Source organism: Oryctolagus cuniculus, chromosome 1, assembly GCF_964237555.1.
Source record: "Oryctolagus cuniculus chromosome 1, mOryCun1.1, whole genome shotgun sequence".
In the NCBI taxonomy this organism is placed as follows: Eukaryota; Metazoa; Chordata; class Mammalia; order Lagomorpha; family Leporidae; genus Oryctolagus; species Oryctolagus cuniculus.
In genome coordinates this window covers 220,866,415-220,878,747 of record NC_091432.1, presented here as the reverse complement: position 1 = coordinate 220,878,747, position 12,333 = coordinate 220,866,415, and the positions used below count along the sequence as shown (strand labels likewise).

General features: G+C 45.1%; 1 protein-coding gene and 1 pseudogene across 7 annotated transcripts in view; both read left to right on the top strand.

The window, feature by feature from the left end:
• ASTN2 (astrotactin 2) overlaps positions 1 to 12,333 on the top strand; it is a 1,032,549-nt gene that overhangs the window by 127,348 nt on the left and 892,868 nt on the right. The gene's annotated exons all lie outside the window — the stretch shown is intronic.
• On the top strand, positions 6,283 to 6,363 carry LOC127484924 (U2 spliceosomal RNA; annotated as a pseudogene).

Genomic DNA, 12,333 nt, shown 5'->3' with positions numbered 1-12,333 from the left:
TAAATAAGGATAATGGAGTAGAGGCTGAATTACAATCAAGGCTGCTATGAACAAACTGAGCAGGCATGGAGCTTATTTAGGGAATAGAGAAGCAGATTATGCTCCTGAAGCAGTGTAGTTGGAGCCAATCAATACCCACTCACTCCCTCAAATCAGGGCCACGAAGACTTTGATTAGGTGGGGAGGCTGAGGAAAATATGGGAGGATCCTGGTTAGGGGACCTTTTCAATCTCAGTTTATTCTGTGCTGCACATGGCTATTGAGCTCTGGCTCTGAGTTAAGTGTTGAGGCGGAGGCAGGTGGTGAGGGCGATGAGGCCTTTAGTTGTAAGAAGCTTGGAGGCTTGGGGACCTGGGGGTAGGTGAGGTGTGAAATAACTAAAGCAATGATTACTGTGGAGCGTGATCAGCAGAGCAGTAAAAGGACACCCAATCCAGCCTGGAGTGGAGCCAGGCTTCATTAAGGAGCAGACATCTGAATTGTTGCAGTTAGATACTGCTGCATAACAAAAACCCCAGAATTTAGTGACTCTGGTCAGTATTTTAGCTCATGTTTATAAGGGCTGGCAATTTAAGCTGAGCTCAGCTGGGAAGTACTTCTAGTGGTCTCGGCTGATCTCAGTGTCCAGAGGTTGGCTGGCTTCAGGTGTGCTGACCGCTGGATGACCCAGATGGCCTCTGTCACACGCCTGGTGGAGAGCAGCAGGCTTTGTCTTATCACGCAGCAAGCTAGCCCAGACGTCTTCACAGAGCACCTTCAGGGCTCCCAAGAGCAGCAAGGAAGGACAAGCCCTGGCACATAAACACTTTTCAAGTCTCTGCATCTGTCATTTTTGCCATTTGTCTCATTGGCCAAAGGAAATCTTGCAGCCCACTCAGATACCAAGGGAGGAGAAACACTCTCCTCTTGAGAGAAGAATGTGCAATGTCAAATGCCATGGTTCAGGTGTAAGGAGGAGGTGCAGTTTTTGACTGTTTCTATGGTATACTTATAGTTTACTTATGAAGATTATGAGCTAGGCAGACATAACAAGAATAAAAAGAGCCTAGATGGAGAAAATAATGTGACCAGGAGCACAGACTGTGAGCATAAAGGCAGGAGAGCAAGGATGGAGGGAGATTGGCAAGGCACAGGAGTGCTGTCTTGTCATGCTCAGGCCATATCAAATGCCATTTGATCCAGATTTTTGCTGTTTTGATAGATGCTATAGGGAGCTATAAAGTAGAAGTAGGGTGAATATAGGGGATGAATGGAACTGGATTTGCCTAGGTAGAGGGCCTTTCACCTGGCCCTTTGTATGTCTGGTTTCAGTCTAAGTAACTTTTCTGTCCTCCGTACCTCAGTATTCCTGTTTATGAAAATTGGAATTGGGCATCTCACCATATCGTCCTCTTGACTTGGGCTTCTGTTTTATTTTGTGTCAGCCTATATTGATCAAGCTCCCACTGTTTTGAAAAATGCTCAGTTCCCCAAAGAAAGACAGAGGAGGTTAACAGTGATTCCTTACCCAGAAGAATCTTAAGACCCAGCAAAGGCAATGAGAATTAGGGGTGAGTGAGATTAGTGAATCAGTGAAAGGAGTGGAGCTCTTCCAGGGGAGTTTGGAGCTCATGGATGGAAAGGGTGTTTAGGGCTGGTCACTTAAGTGAGGTTGCAGAGGGTCAGTAGCATCACTATATGCAGAAGAGACCAGGGCATTCCAGGTAGGTGATACAGTGGGAACAAGCACTGGGTGGTAGGGATGCGGTTTGGGGAAGTTGGACTGTATGACATGGTTTCTATAGGCAATGGATTTAGGGTACAGACTGAACCAGGGAAAAGTTCTTCATGGAAAGCTATTTATCCACATCCAGCCTCTCTGCTTTCTGCAAGTAGCCAATGGAGTCAGCAACAGGTGCCCACTCTCCTAGTCTTTGGCTACTAGTTTCTACAGGCTTCATTGTCTCTCCTTCACCTTCCACACTGCACGGTGATAAAGTCCCCTGCTTTATCACAGCTTCCTGCCTCTGATGTTGGGCTCATGCCTGTGACACTCAGAAGCTAATCCCCTGGGCAGGGGTGAGGGGTTGGGGATTGACCAGTAAGACCATCAGCAGGGTCATATGGAGGGGCAGCTCAAGCCTGGGCATTGTTAAGTGATTTTATCACCACTTGCCCTCTGTGCTTCTGTGTCAGCTTCAGGAGTCAGGGAGGTGCTGCTGTTCCTGACAGAGAGACAGAATGCTGGGTCAAGAGCCTGTGTGACTTAAGGCAAGTTGATGCTCTTCTCTGGTCCTCATTATTCATCTCAGCAAAACATTGACAAGATCATGAATCCCCATCCCCTTACATTGTTTTCTTCTGTGGTCTTTGTGAGTCTAGGTTGTTGTCCTAGGGTTGACTTTAAAAAGAGTGGGGGACCATTGAGGACTGAGTCATGGACTCAGTCATGGACTCAGAGAATTTCCAAGTGTTAGGGAGTTTATGTCGTGACCTTTGACTCTTTTTCCTTGATATCTATGTTGTCACACATACCCCCATTGTCAACAAAGCAACGTGAGCCTTTTTTGCCTTGACAGTGGTAAGAAGAAAGAGAAAACCGAGAAGACAAAACTGACATGACTATCCATAGGATAATGCTGTCCTACACTTCTTCAAACATGCTCTCTCCTTTAACTCTCACATGAGTCCTTAGAGACAGGCTGTATGATTCCCATTTTCCCACACGAGGCAAGTGAGGTTCAGAGACGTAATATAGGAGATGGATGTAACTGGACATTCCTAGTCAGAGGTACCTCATTAAGGTCAATCCAATGACATATGGGAGGGAACACAGCGCTCTTAAAAACCCACTCCCTGGGGCCAGCACTGTGGCACAGTGGGTTAAAGCCCTGGCCTGAAGCTCCAGCATCCCATATGCAAGCCAGTTCTAGTCCTGGCTGCTACTCTTCCAATCCAGCTTTCTGCTATGGCCTGGGATAGCAGTGGAGGATGGCCCAAGTCCTTGGGCCCCTGCACCTGTGTGGGGAACCTGGAAGAAGCTCCTGGCTCCTGGCTTTGGATCAGTGCAGCTCAGGCCATTGCGGCCATCTGGGGGAGTGAACCAGATGATGGAAGACCTCTCTGTCTCTACCTCTCTTTGTAACTCTGTCTTTCAAATAAATAAAATAAATCTTAAAAAAAAAAACCCACTCCCTGTCCATGTCACCAACTATAAGGCAGAATGATGCTTCTACCTCTCTCCCAGGTGATATTTGCAGAGGGAGCAACCCTTAGCACCTAGCAGTGGCTTGGTAGTGATGCCATGTGTATGCAGAGCATCTGAGTGACCTGGAGGAGTTCCTGTGCTGGTGCCCATCATATCACACCCCCAGCATGAACTTGTCCCTTGATCACCTTACCCAATGGTAGAAATTCCATTTTTTTCCAGCCTGGATTGCATATTGGTGAGAACACTGATTTGGACTTAGGAAACTAGGGCTTAACTTCATGTTCTGTGACTTCCAGGATGAAAGATCTTGGGAGGATCTACTCCCTTTTTGGAATCTCAGACATATCAGCTGAAAAACATGTTTCTATCTGCCTTACCTATTATGTGTGTGGGTTTCCTTTGGGTCTAAATGAGGCAATGCAGGGAGGCAAAGCATATAAGTAGGTAGTGGCAAATGTTAGTGCCTGGCCCTGTTCATTGAATATCCTCTTTTTATTGTGGGGAAGGAAGAATGGAAGAAAACCTCACTTTTGGGAAGGAGAGAGAGAGGGAAAAAGATAATATGAATATATGAATTAGCAAACTCATGAACACCCAGACAAACAATCTAAGAGGCATAGCAAAGCTCAAAGGCAAAGCAAGACCACACAGAAAAGCACACAGCAAGGAGGAGGGAGGAAGATGATTTGAGAGAGAATAACGAGGAGTAATGAGAATCAATTCCATCAGCCCTCCATCTACTTTCAAATCTAATCTCAAACGATGTGCTTTTCTCCCTTGCCAATATCTCTTAATTCTTCTTTCCCATCCCTTATTTAACTGGATATAACTGTATTATTTATCTCTGCTGTGTGGCTTGGGAAAACAGCTTGGTATAAAAGATGCAGTTCCCAAAGGAGGTGGAAATGGGCAACTGGAGTCAGAGGCAGAGATGAGTGCTGACAGCTGGGGGTGAGGAAGGTGGGGTCTGAGGGACTCCTGGGACACTTTTCTTTAACTGCTGCTGCAGAACCTTGACTGTGACATAGCCCCTACCACCTCTCTACCTTCTGTGTCCCCAAGTCACCTCCCTGCCCCCAAACCCAGTGCACTACTGGCATTGTCCTGCAGACGTAGAACCTGGCCTGCCGTGAGGATCTCTGAGAATTCTGAAATGTCCAGGCTGTAGACTCTGCTTGCTTGCCTTGTCCACACCGCTGATCCACAAGGAGCATCCACTGACCTCATGCAGTGTTTTCCTTATATGCTTTGCATCCTCTTTTGTGGCCGCTACCACACCGTCATCAACTTCATTGATTTTCCCTTTTCTGCTTTGTAGATGGTGATTTTCTTGAGGACAGGAAACTCAGGAAGTGTTCACTGAGTGATACAGTTTTTCAACATATAGGTACTGAGTGCCTCTTGCATGCTAAATACTGAGGATACAGTGATCTAGGTAGACACAATCTTCTATTATGAATGAATGATTCCCTGGGTGGATGAATGAAAGAACTGAAACAAGGGGGCATGCTGCTACTTATGTGGAGTGAAGAAAATCAGATATAAACTAGAAAGTCTAATAGGGCATGAAAATGTGTCTCTTCCACCAGACTATCTTCAGGACCTAGCACTGTGCCAGGCACATTTTAGATGTACTTTATAGTGAGTATCTTCTTGAGTGATGATGGTAACTATGGCATTTGCTTTTGAGACTAACTGCAGAACCTTGCAGATTTTATATGCCTGATTTTCTCTTAATTCTACATTATATGTGATATAAGAAGGGCAGGTTGTGACCCCCATTTTACAAATAAAATCATAGAGGTGCTCTGATCTGTCCTCAGGTAAACCAGTCAGTTAGTAGAGGAATCACATAAATTTAACCATGTAATAAAAGTTCAGTGCTCTTTTCACTAACTGAGACCATTATATTAGGTCAGAAAGATAGAGATACATCAGTCACTCACCCACCCACCCATCAAACAATTCATCCTGTCATTGTAATTCATGGCTTGTAGAGTGCTTCATTAACCTCTGAACCTGGACCTGACTTGATTGCATACAGCAGCCTCAAGTGGGACCTGGTTCTTACTTTTTTTGGTAGGAGGTAGTCCATGGGCAAGAGATGATTAGCCCTTTATTTTCCCTCAAGTCTCTGTTTCCTGTATAATGATGAAGCTCTGCTGTTTGTACCAGCTTCCTCCCCCCTCTTTGTGCATTGCAACCCTTTTGCCTTTGTGCCATTTCTTCATCTGAGTGCCTGTGGCACATGGCGTTTGTTGAAATCTTGCCCATCCTTTAAGATTCCTCCATGAAAACATTTTGGATCCAGCCAGATGTCATCTCCTCTCCTCTAAGCTCCCTACTTTGATTTGCAGTTATTTATAGCATGCCTTTCTCAGCCCCTTGGACTGAGCTCCCGGGGACAGAGTCCCTCAATGACAGATTTCAGAAAAGGTTGGTTGACTAAATGAATCTTTGAAGTGAATGTGAATTTATATCTGCTACAGAGTAATTTACAGTCAATGCAGAAAATGTAGAGAAACATGAATCACAGCATGATTAACATCACCTCTGATCCTACCATTTCATGAGGACCATTCTTGATGTTCCCTTGTGTTTCTTTCCTGAATCATAAGAAGTCTATTTTCTATATAAATAGGCTCTTTCTCTTCATGAAAACGTAACTTCCTTCCAAGTTAAAATTCTCTTTTTCTTCGTTTGCATTCTCAAGTGCCTAAAGTTGGGCCAGATGTTAGATAAATTTCAGTAGAGTTGCTGTATGGAAATCAAACCATCACTGACTGAGTTGCCATTTTTTCTCTCTGTCTTCTGGGGACATCCATCTGTATTTAGGTATGGGTGTGACTGAGCTCAACTTATAAAACATTGTCAGAGCCCCTGTTCTGTCACTCGTCACTGCGCCAGGCACTAGGCTGTACAAATGACTGTAATATATTCCTTCTATCCAGTAAGGAAATTAACTGTATAAAGAGACCATATACATGTGTGTATATACACAGGGGTAAAACTTGATGCTATGGGTAACTTTAGAATGCTTAAGTATCAAGACCATCCTAAGAATTTGTTTTATTTAGTTCTAAAAGTAACTATTTGCTTCTTTGCCTTTTGGCTAAGATCAAGTGTAGTATCTGGCCTGCGCCAAGGCTCAATAGGCTAATCCTCCACCTTGTGGCACCGGCCCTCTGCTTTGGCCCGGGAGTGCAGTGGAGGATGGCCCAAGTCCTTGGGTCCTGCACCCGTATGGGAGATCAGGAGAAGCACCTGGCTCCTGGCTTCGAATCAGCACGATGCACCGGCTGCAGTGCACTGGCCACGGCGGCCACTGGAGGGTGAACCAATAGCGAAAAAGAAGACCTTTCTCTCTCTCTCTCACTGTCTACTCTGCCTGTCAAAAATAAAAAAATAAAAAAGAAAAAAAATAAGATCAAGTGTAGTATCTAAAAGCAACTCTATGAGGTGTGAGCTATTATTGTCCTCATTGGTAGATGGGGGAACTGAGACACAAAGATAATATTTGTCCAAAGAAACACAGATTGAACACAGGGGAGCTAAGATTCAAAGGCAAGTATTGGTCTCTCCTCCTGGACTCTTACACAGCATGGAGTGTTTCCTCTTTGCAGAAACAGAGTTGTGACAGCAGGGAGTGGGGTTGGATGGGGACTCAGAGAAAGCATTTTTGAAAAGTTGCATTGGGGTGTAGTATAGTGTATGTGGTAAATTATATAAATACCTGGTCAGATTTATGTGAGAACAAAAAAAGGAATGAAAAAGAAATAAGACTGGGGTGTGGTGGGGGGAATGTAGGTGCCAGCTCATGAAATTAAGGCTCCATCCCGAGGGATGTTGGGAATAACTGGAGGAGTTTGAGCAAAGGAATGACATAGTCAGAATTATGTTAGAAATGACATCCTGGTAGCCATCTGCTGGCTGGCTGGCTGTAAGGAAGGGAGTCTGGATGTGGGTTTCCAGGTGAGGGCCTCACTGGACATTCTCCATTCGCTCCTGAGAGCCACTCTGCACCCTCTTCCATCCTCACGTACTCCATTCAAGGCTGACCTTCAGGATTTGCTTCACTAAAGTACCATTGGGTTTTCAGTGGAAGTCAGCTCATGTGAGATACCTGGAAGGAGAGTGCGCTGAGGCAGATTGCTTCTTTGTGCCTTTCGTAGAGCCATTCATGAGCAGTGGCTGGGTTATTCTGCTGAAGGCTGCAGCTCCTACCTGGCAGCCGTATGGTAGCTCTTCCCTACAGGTGTGGATCTTTCAAGATTTGCAACCCCCTCTCCAACTGCTGCTTTGTCCTGCAGGTCTAGGTGGTGACAGTTCCTCACTGCTGCTGAGCTTGAGGTACTTGATCACCCATTACTGCTTTTCCTTCCTTTTGTCCAAGCGTTTGCAGATGACCCCTTCATTAACCACTTCTCACGTTCTCACTGAGTGTGTCACGTCTTTTCTGATGAGCTTGACTTCCGCAGAACCACTTGCAAAAGAGATGGCAAAGTTTGCATTAATTAACACTTGTAGTGATTTAAAAGGGGATATATATTTGAGATCATTTGCCAGGCCCATTCAACAGCACCTGCTCCGTGATGCATGCCCATGAATGCAGGAGCAGCTAGGGCCAGGGTGGTAGAAGTCAACCTCACTGCTGCTCCCAACCTTTCCTGCCTGTACAGTGAGTTCATCTCATACCGGCAAGGCAAACACCATTTACAAACTCATTGGAAGCTCTCTTTGGGTTTCTGTGCATAATCTGCTAGAGGGTCAGCTGGTGCTGTGGAATCTGAAGGCGGGTTACTTAGTCACTTGGGAGATGTTACCAAGATGGTTGGTGATCAGAAGAGCTGCTTATTTTCATAATGACCTTCAGGAACTAAATAAAAATACAATGAATGCCATAGATTAGGAAGAACAAGCCAATTAAAAGCACAACTTGCCTTCGGGATTTTTTTATTTCTTTGCCAGGAGCCTGAAAGGCACCCGTGGCTGCTGAGGCAGGATGGTTGTCTACCCAGAATTACAGATGAAGGCTGATCCTCTTGCTTGGCTTTCACTGGGTGGTTGAGGGGATTTGAGCCTGTTGAATATTTCAGGATTTGCAGCCCACGGCGGGGGGGAGAACAGAGAAAGGTGAAAAGGCAATCCCTGTGTTTCTTTATGATTCCAATATAAAGCCAAGCTCTCTCGAGTGGGAGGGAGGCAGGCACTGGAGTCAGCCTACCGCCGCAAGGCATGGCGTACCAATTCTCCCACTTTAATATCTGCTGTTTCATTTTATATTCATCATGTCAGCATAATCTGCCTTTATGGGAATCGTCTTGGTTCCCAACCAAATGCGTTTAGTCCCCCTTTTGCTTTAAGTTTGATTGTAATATGACTTGAAGACTTCAATGAAATGTTTATATGGAAGGACTAGGGGAAGAGAAAAGAGAAAATGCAATTGGAAAATCAATCAGCAGGGATTTCAAGAGCTAGTTTTGGTCATGCTACTATTTCTTTGACCCGTTTTTAATGGACGCAGGACTGGCTCTCTGATCAAGTGTACTCTGCTGATTCCCTACTACATGCTGAGTAAGATATACATAGTATTACAAGCATTCAAAGCTCTTAATGCCAAGCCTGACCTGTGCTTCCAGCCTGACATTCCTCTGTACTTGCACATGTACCTGCGGCCTCCTGCCTAAGATGCTCAGCCGATCACTGCCTCCTTCTGCTCTCTGGGGAGCATCAGTGGGTTCATCCTCTGCAGTGTTCAGGGTACCACATTTATATAGTTCTTGGTCTGCAAGCTAGGAGGGACTTTTCTCACCTCCGACTCCCCAGTAGGTCTTTACTTCTTTTTTCTTTATTTTTCTGATGAGACCTAACACTCCTTGAATTCTCCTTTTTATGACTTCAACCGTCTTATTCAGGATATGTGTAAGTACCTGTGCCTGTATATACATGCATTATAGCAATTCCATAATTATTTATTGAGCACCTATTATGTGCCAAGCATTTTCCAGAGATGTGAGATGACAGGAAATAAGACATGTGAGGTCTCTGCTTCCCTGGAGAGGCTGATAATAAACTAAAGGTTCAAGTAAGTACATAAGAGAAATTTCCAATAGTGATAAGTACTATGGAAAGTTTTTGTGAGGGGTGTAATAGAGATTGGTTGTGTGTGGAGAGGAGTACTCTAACTTGAGTGTCCAGGCTTAGCCTCTCTACACTGCTGTTGTTTGAACTGAGAGCCAAACACTGAGTAGCAGCCAGCTTTGCAAGCTCTGGGAGGAGAGCTCCAGGAATACTGGGCAGAAAGTACTTATACCCTGAGACAAGAGGGAAGCTGGCCTGTTCAAGGAACAGTTGTGAGTCCTACAGTGTTAGAGCTTGTGATGAAGTTGTCATGAGAAGAGAGTGCACACGTTGCAGTTTCCCAGGCACGGTGAATGCAGTGTGTGCATGTGTATGGGGTGGGGGGCTTAAAATGGTGGGGTGTGGGGCAGTGGGCAGGAAATAGCTTCTACTGTTGGAGGACCTTGAGCTTTGTTAAGGCAGTGGTGTGCTCACTTTACTTCATGTCTTCCTGGAATTGAGTATGTCTTTGATAAAGTATGTTGAATGAAAAAACACATGCATGAATAAGTTAATGAATGTGTACCACAGTGAGTGAATGAATGATCAAGGGTTTCTGCTTCTACAAAAGCAGTTTTCTCTTTGAGGTCTTGGGCCCTCTGCCTCAACAGCAGTTCTTTTTCTTTGTAATAGAGTAAGTCCAGAGCTATTCTCTGTGATTCAATATTTACTGTGTTTCACACACTGTTATTATCATTTAACGTTCACTGTCTGCTGACTGTGCACTCATCGCCGCAGCAAACAAAGAGCTCAATCTAGTTTTTGGTTCATGGGCTAATTTTGTCAAGGAAAAGGAGTCATTGTAAGTGCAACTGGCATAGTAGAAATTGCATGGACTGGAAATCCACTGGGTCCGGCTAAGTGCAAATTCACCAGTGACCTTGAGCAAGTCAGTGACCTTTCTGATGCCTCTGTTTCACTCCTGAGCATGGGAAGGGAAAACCTTTTCATGGTATCATTTCAGACACAGGCTGATAAGGGCTCCAGGAGAAAGGAGCTCAGATTTCCACAGATATCCCTCTGCTCTCTCTGCTTCCATCTATCCCAGGCTGTGTCAGCCAGATGTGGCCTGCCTTGGAGCTTTCTTCTGGTGCCCTTCCAGGGACTCCTGCCCAGCCAGCAGCACATGGACCCTCTCTCTTCAGCTGCTGAATTAGGTGCCACTGTTTCCAATGGTGACTCTCATCCCTGGGCTCCCTGGGCCTTGATGCACTGGGAAGGAACCTCGGGAACTGCTGAGTGAGGCCATTTACCATATTTCAACCTTGCCTTGGCCCAGATGGATAGATGCCAGAGAAGATTCTTTTACAGGTTCATGTGCTCATGCTGGAAGTAGGGCTTATGGAAGAGCAGATCACCCTAGCTCAAGAGAAAGAAGAGGTGCTGGGAATAGATCCAACCCCCCCCCCCCCCCCCCCGCCCGCCCAGGGACTTTGGCACCCATGCTATAAGAGTTGATGGGGTGGACACTGTGGCCTAGTGGATTAAGCCATGAGCTGCAGAACTGGCATCCCATATGGGCATGTTTTGAGTCCTGGATGCTCTGCTTCCAATCCAGCTTTCTGCTAATGTGCTTAGGAAAGCAGCAGAAGATGGTCCAAGTCTTTGGGCCCCTGTACCCCTGTAGGAGACCCAGAGGGAGCTCCTGGCTCTGGGCTTCAGCCTGGGACAGCCTTAGTTATTCTGGCCAGTTAGGGAGTGAAACAGTGGATGGAAGATCGATTTTCTTTCTTTCTTTCTTTCTTTCTTTCTTTCTTTCTTTCTTTCTTTCTTTCTTTCTTTCTTTCTTTCTTTCTTTCTTTCTTCTCTGTCTCTCTCTCCCTCTCCCTCTCCCTCTCCCTCTCCCTCTCCCTCTCCCTCTCCCTCTCCCTCTCCTTTTTCTTTCTAAAATTCTGAATTTCAAATGAATAAATAAATCTTCAAAAAAAGAGTTAATGAACTCTTGTGATGGTCTCCAGACCTGTTCAACTCTTCAAGCCACAGTGAAAGCCTTAGCATGGAATCATTGGGATTCATAACTCACCATGTTCTGGTCACTTTACTTCTTACTTGAAATGATGTGAGAATCCCTGGGGCATTTAGAGGGGAGAGTTTCGTGCTGTGAGATAACTTGCACAGTGCCAGGATTGCTTTGGCTTCTGGTTTAGAATAGACAGAAGAGGCAATGATGAAAGGCGACAGCTGAGTTAAGAAGCCCTGGCAGTAAAACCAGCAGGAGAGGACGGGGCCTTGGCTCAGGTGGCCAAAGTAGAGGAGCTGAGAAGGTGGCTTTTGAAGCATTTCTTGATGCACTGGATGAGGGGGCAGAAAGCAAGCAGTCAAAGGTGTCTCAAGGCTGTTTCCAGAACTGTTGAAGGGCAAATTAGATCTGTTCCTGTTAATAATAATGATAATGATGATGAATCAATAACTAACTTAAAAATTCATAGTTAATGTTTTTCTTAGTGTGTGTTAAATGCCTGATGCTTTTCCCCTGAGGGTTTTTGCTTGTGAACTTCAAGGAGTTAGAGTTTATTGGGAATGGATGATACAAGAATAATTTACTAGAATTTGGTGAGCAGATATCACCTCATTTCTTCAAGGTGACTTTTTTCCCTTCATTGTCACCAGATGTGATGGGGCTTCAGTGGACTTGAGGGGAGCTGATTGGGTAAGGAGAAGTCCAGCTTGTCTATCAATTTTCCTCAAGTGCATGTGTCAATACACACAAGGTCTTAGGGACTATAGGAATGCCATCTCCAGCTCTGTGTCCCAGGAAGGAAGTGTAAAGTTCCAAGCTTCAGACATGATAAAGGCTACTTTGTTAATGGACACCATTAAGACTACATGTCTTATATGGAAATTCACTTGAGTGCAGATTTTATCATTGTTTAATAACCCAACTCCTTCCCCTTTGATTCATAAGATGCACTGAAAACCTTGTCCTAAGACATTTTTTTTTAAATATTTGTTTGAAGGAGGGGGAAAAAGGGAGGGACAGGGAGAGAGAATTTCTCACTTGCTGGTTCACTTCTTAAATGCAT